The 5,787-nt window shown below is 25.9% G+C and overlaps 1 protein-coding gene across 2 annotated transcripts in view; it reads left to right on the top strand.

Moving 5' to 3' along the window:
* Positions 1 to 3,201: 3,201 nt before the first annotated feature.
* The window catches only part of LOC127277556 (histone acetyltransferase KAT6B-like), a 35,570-nt gene continuing 32,984 nt past the window's right edge, over positions 3,202 to 5,787 (top strand). Inside the window, exon 1 of one of the 2 annotated variants that reach the window (XM_051298771.1) lies at positions 3,202 to 3,587. The gene's annotated coding sequence lies outside the window, so the exon portion shown is untranslated. Of the gene's footprint in view, positions 3,588 to 3,773; positions 4,211 to 5,787 lie in introns of those variants that run through there. The other variant, XM_051298772.1, reaches the window with a different exon arrangement.

Below are 5,787 nucleotides of genomic sequence, written 5' to 3'. Positions count from 1 at the left end.
CGGAGATAATTTTTAGAGAAAATTCTTGGAAATTAACAATTATTTAAAATTTTATGAACTCCTCCTCTGCACTTTTTTGGGAAATTTAATTCCGCGATAATTTTCTGGAAGTTAACAGGAAGTTACCAAGGGAAACTACCGAATCTAAGACATTATTATATAGGTTAAGGGAAGTTTCCAGAAAGTTACTTTAAGATACTGTATTACAATACGTTTTTAAAGCGTATAATATTGCATAATTTATATGTCATTGCATAATTTTATTATTTTTGCATAATGACCGCATAATTTGCTCAAAAATTGCCAAAATAATGCTTTTTTTTTTTTAACTAAACTGAGAAAAAAATTTTTTTGTTTGTTAGTCTCTTTATTAAATTAAAAAATTTTTTTCGATAAATTAATCATAAATGAATATTTTATTTCTTATTATTAAAATACAGCTATTTTTTTTAAACAAATAGCTGTATTTGCCAAATGGCTTGCTTGTTTAAAATTTTCCCACGTTGAAATTGTAGAGAATCATATTTTTCGAAGAAAATAAGCCATATTTCATTGAAATCAAATCATTTTTAAAAAAAATTCTGCAGAATCAATAAAATAAAATAAAATTAAATGTTAATTAATTATTTTTTTCTAGAAGTCTGCATTTCCGTAAATGAACGTGTCCTCAATTCATTAGTTCAAGTTACTAGTTTTTTTGCATGTTAACATGATTTTTAAAATTCGATATAAAAAAAAAAAATAGCGATTAAAAATACATTATTCAAAATTAATTTTTTTTAAACGCTGCATAATTTTGCAAAATTAAACATTTTATTTAATTGCATAATTTTGCATAATTAGGCTAATTTTACTATATAATGCCGCATAATCGTGCATATTTTAATCGCATAATCCTACATAATCGTGCATAATTAGAGGATCTCTCTAAATGCATAATCTACCTTTCTCTATTTTGTACACTTTCTTTTTTATACTAAAATGTCATGGAAGGCGGGCAATTTGAAAAAAATGATTTTTTGTACCTATTTCTTAAAAAAAAAAAATTTAGGTTACAGAAGGAGTTCAAAGTACCAAATTTAGGTATAAATAAAACGCAAAAACATTCGGACAAAGAACAAAAATATATTGTATAGGTATCAGGGTGTCTATAACAAGGATTGAGAAAAAAATTCCCTGACTCCTCTCTGACATTTTTTTATTTTTCCCTGACTTTTTAATAACTTTATTTCTGCTTTCTTTGGACAAAAATATGGTTATTGACATATTTAACAATAAATTAATTTCTAATGGTAGTAACAAATGGTATTTCTAATGGTAATAAAAACCATTCAAATTTTTTTTTAGATTAAAAAATTTTGAATTTTTGTAGAAATTTACAGAAATTTCCTTGACTTTGAATGAAATTTTTCTGAAATTCCCTGATTTCCCTGACCGTTAGACACCCTGTATATTTGAAGGGTAGAATGACAAAAGGGGTCAAGCGTCAATTTATCGAAAATGAAGTTTTTGCATAAAAAAAAAATCAAGAAAATTCATTTACACATTTCTGTAGAAGGATTTCCTTTTTTTATTGCGTATTTAAATCAGTTTTTAATAAAAATTAAATTAATAAAATAGCCTCAAAATTTACTTTATTGCAACCTGATTGAAAAACAAAAGAAAATGATGAGTCAATAATATTATGCATAATTTAACAAATTTAAAAACATTGCTTTTTACAAATTGAAAATGCCTCGCAGATGCGGAAAAAAATCTATTAATAAAAACGATATTGTTAAAAAGAAATGATATGAAGGTGAAATGTTTTTATGAATTTCATTCTTCACATTTTTATCCATCTGTTCAATTTTGATCAAAAAATATTATTTTTTTAGGTTTTATTTTAATTTTATTTTAATAATATTTTTAATTAATAAAATTAATAATAATAATAATAATAATAATATATTTTCAATTTTAAAATCATTTTGTTATTAATTTTTAAATATTTTTATAATTATACTAAGTATGAACAATTGAATTTAAAGATGATAAAGTATTGCTCAATTCCAAAGCAAGCAATTAATTCGTAATTTTCTTGAAAACAATTTTTTTTTCTATTCATTTCGTCGATTCCATAGAATGAAACTAATTTTACAGTTTTTCTTTAAACTGTATATTTTTTTTTTATAATTAATATGCTTAAAGAAAATGTGCACAGTTGATATAACCTCAAAAGGCACCACGCAGTTTTTTTTTCAATTTTATCGTTAATATCTAGGTTTATTTCAACAAATTGTTGTTTATTTATTAAAACATACTAATATATCGAAACGGTTTTCTCAGTTTTTTTTTTTTAATAACCTGCAAAATTTTTAAAAATTTTTTTTACTGCCTGTAAAAACAGTGAATTGGCGCTAGATCCCTTTTGTCATTCTACCCTTTATTTACTACAACATTTCGAAATTGAATTTAGGTACTTTATTTTTATCCGAAAAATGAAAGGTTTGAGCAAAAAAAAAAAAAAAATTGAGATCCTGAGTTAAAACATGATATGCCTTGTTTTTCGACTAATTTGACTGGACTATTTAAGTATATACACTTAACAATATTGCCAACATTGCCTAAATATTTTCATAATTCGCAAATAATCAACCAATGCGTAAGTGTGTGTGAGCGGTTAAAAAAAGTGAGGTTATGTTCGAGTCCACAATAGTCAATTTTTTCTTAAATCGATGTTTTTTGCTAAAGCAAGGCAAAAACGCATAATATATATATTTAAGAAAAATTTGTCCATTATCAGACCTAACCTAAAAATTATTTCTAAATATATTAGAGATTAGGACACATCGCGCACTAAAGTAGTGAAAAATTCTCGTATTTCTCGAGAAACTGATAGTTTCCTTCTCTCTCTCTCTCTCTCTCTATCTTTGTTCCCCCGTCACCTTTTTCCTCCTCCAATATTGAGTGGAACGATCGGGTGGTACGTCCGGCTTGTTTCCTATGTAGTTTCTATTTAATCCTGAGAGCCGATCGAGTATAGTATGTTTAATACATATATATATATATATATATATATATATGTATACTAAATATACTATATATTAGTAAATATACAGTGTATGTAATACATGTACTATATAGTAGTTATTTGTGTGTATATATTTTAAAAAAGTTTTGAGTACAATATTCTCTCAAGTTGAATCGAGTCCTGACAAGTCGCACACGCACACATAAATGCACCTGGGTACTTTCTATCTCTCTCTTTCTCACTAATACAAGATTTTTTTTTTTTTTTCCCCAAAACGAAAGAGAGAGAGAGAGAAAGAGCGCCCTCGGGTGTTTTAGTTTGCGACGACGGTCGGCGCACAACTCTCCCCACTTTGTTGCGCAGTAGCAAACTAGTCGGCCATCTTTGTCAAGTGGGTAACCTTTGTTGATTTGTGAAATGTGACGCCGTTCCGCGAAGATAATCGGGGGTATTTGTGATAAAAGTGAACCTCCCCCCCCCAAAAAATCCCCCCTTGTTGTGTGTTAAAATCATTTTTTTTTGTGATTTGTGCCATTCAAATTAAGGATTAAACAAATGGAATTATTGCTAACAGGTAAAATATATATTAACTATTTTTTTAATATGAGAAAAAAAAAAAAAAAAATTTAACGTATTGGGAGGGAAAAAAATAAAATTTCCGATTGTCGCATTTTTCCCCTGTATATGTGTGTGTGTGTATCTCGACGACGCACAATACGGACGAGAGAGAGAGATAGAGATATATAGGAGAGTGGCGCTCTCAACGTTTGTGTTTCGTTCGTCACTTGTTCTCAATTTTTTTTTTTAATTCCAAAAAAAAAAACTTTATTTCAAAAAACAAAAAAAGGAGGAAAAAATTACCACTTTTGTTTTTTTTTTTGTGCTAAATTGAAAATGAAAAATTTTGGCGGGAAAAATTTTTTTTTTTTTTTCCACCTATAATTTTGAGTGATTTTTGTTAATTTAATTTGGGGAAAAAGAATAATAATATGGAAATATAAATTTTTGTGTGTGGTATTATTGAGAGAGTGAGAGAGAGAGAGAAGAGGGAGGGGAGGGAGAGAAATTTTGCAACCAGACTGAAACTGGGATTGCCGCATATACAGCGGACCTACAAAATGGCTGCCCGTCGGGCTTCGAGAATGTTGGATGAGAAGAGTTTCGTGTGTAAACTGTTAAACAACCATATCGAAAAGTGTAATTATTATTATTATTATTATTATTATTACTTCAAGAACAGTAGTTTTTAGAAAAATTCTTCCGATCCCCCCCCCTCGGGGTAAAATGATACATACATAAATATTATAGTTTTTTTTTTTTTGCATTTTTGTAAATTTCGTAAAATTAATACCAGGTGAAATTTTTCCGACGGCCACATTTCACCGTCGGTTCCTCTCTCTCTCTCTTTACTTAACTTTTTTTTTCGTTTTGTATCTTTTTTTTTTATTTTGCTCGCACTATTCCGGAATTGAAAGTTGTTGATTCGTATCAGTGGAAAATTCCTCAATTTTTTTTTTCTTTCTTTCCTTAAAACCCAATGTATTTTTCCATATGAGTTTTTTTTTTTTTTTTGGCGGGAAATTGTGAAAGTGTTGAAGTTTTAAAAAGTGTTTTGTGTGTAAAAAATTGTTTGAAGAAATGGAAAAAAAATAGTAAAAAAATAAAGGAAAATTAGAAATTATTTAACATAATATAAAAAAAAGGTGTAAAAATTGGCACACTTGATTTATTAAGAGAGTAATATAGAGTAAAAAACGGAAACTGAATATTTATCCCAAAGGGGTCATTGCACCTATGATATATACTATAGAGAGAAAAGTTTCATTGATTAAATCAAATATATATATATATATATTTTTTTTTTTGTTTGTTTGTTTTAGCCAAATATTTGATTAAATTAGCTAAATATTTTATTAAATCAGCGAAACATCTGGGTTTATAGATTCAATTCTAACATATTTATTGAATTAAGGAAAAAGTTTCTTTAATTCTAAATTGTTTTTTTTTTTTAGTATTGAACAAAATTTTTTTTGCTTCTTTCAATTATATTTTAGAATTGAATTTCTATATAATAACCCAAATGTTCGGCTAATTTAATCAAATATTTAGATAATTTAAAGTAATTTTGAAACTTAAATTTATCTCTAAATTTGAATTAGCTAAAAGTGAGCTACTAATTCACATTAGTAAGAATTTTTACTAAATTTTAGTAAAATATTACTATATGATTTAGTCGTTTAAAATTTTTTTACTAAAATTTTAAAAAGTGACTAAAGATTAGTTAAAATTTTTACTAATTTAATTTAGTAGCTCACTTTTCACTAATTTAGATTTAGAGAAAATAATCAAAATGTTTGGCTAATTAAATCAAATACTTAGTTAATTTAAAGTAATTTTGTAACTAAATTTATAATTAACCGAAATTTTTTGACTGATTTAATATAATATTTAGTAAATTTAACCTTATTTTAAAATTTAAATCTGTTTGGTTAATTTAATTATATATTTAGTCAATTTAGTGAAAAGTTTAGTCAAAAGTTTAGTTAATTCAATTATTAGATTCAGTAAATTTAGCCAATGACTTAAAAAAAAAATTATAGGTTATGTTTATTTATACTTTGTTTTTATCATTAACCTATTAAAAAGAAATATAGGTTATGTTTACGATTAAAAATCAATGAAAAAAATTTTAATTTTACATTATAAAAAATTATAATTACAAGGTATAAAACTATAAACATAACCTATTTTTTTTTTTGCTGCTTTTTTGAATT

The sequence above is a fragment of the Leptopilina boulardi genome, unplaced genomic scaffold, assembly GCF_019393585.1.
Source record: "Leptopilina boulardi isolate dan_hultmark-lab unplaced genomic scaffold, ZJU_Lbou_2.1 LbouV2_169, whole genome shotgun sequence".
Lineage (NCBI taxonomy): Eukaryota > Metazoa > Arthropoda > Insecta > Hymenoptera > Figitidae > Leptopilina > Leptopilina boulardi.
The sequence above is the reverse complement of the archived record's forward strand: the minus strand, read 5'-3'. Positions and strand labels throughout refer to the sequence as shown.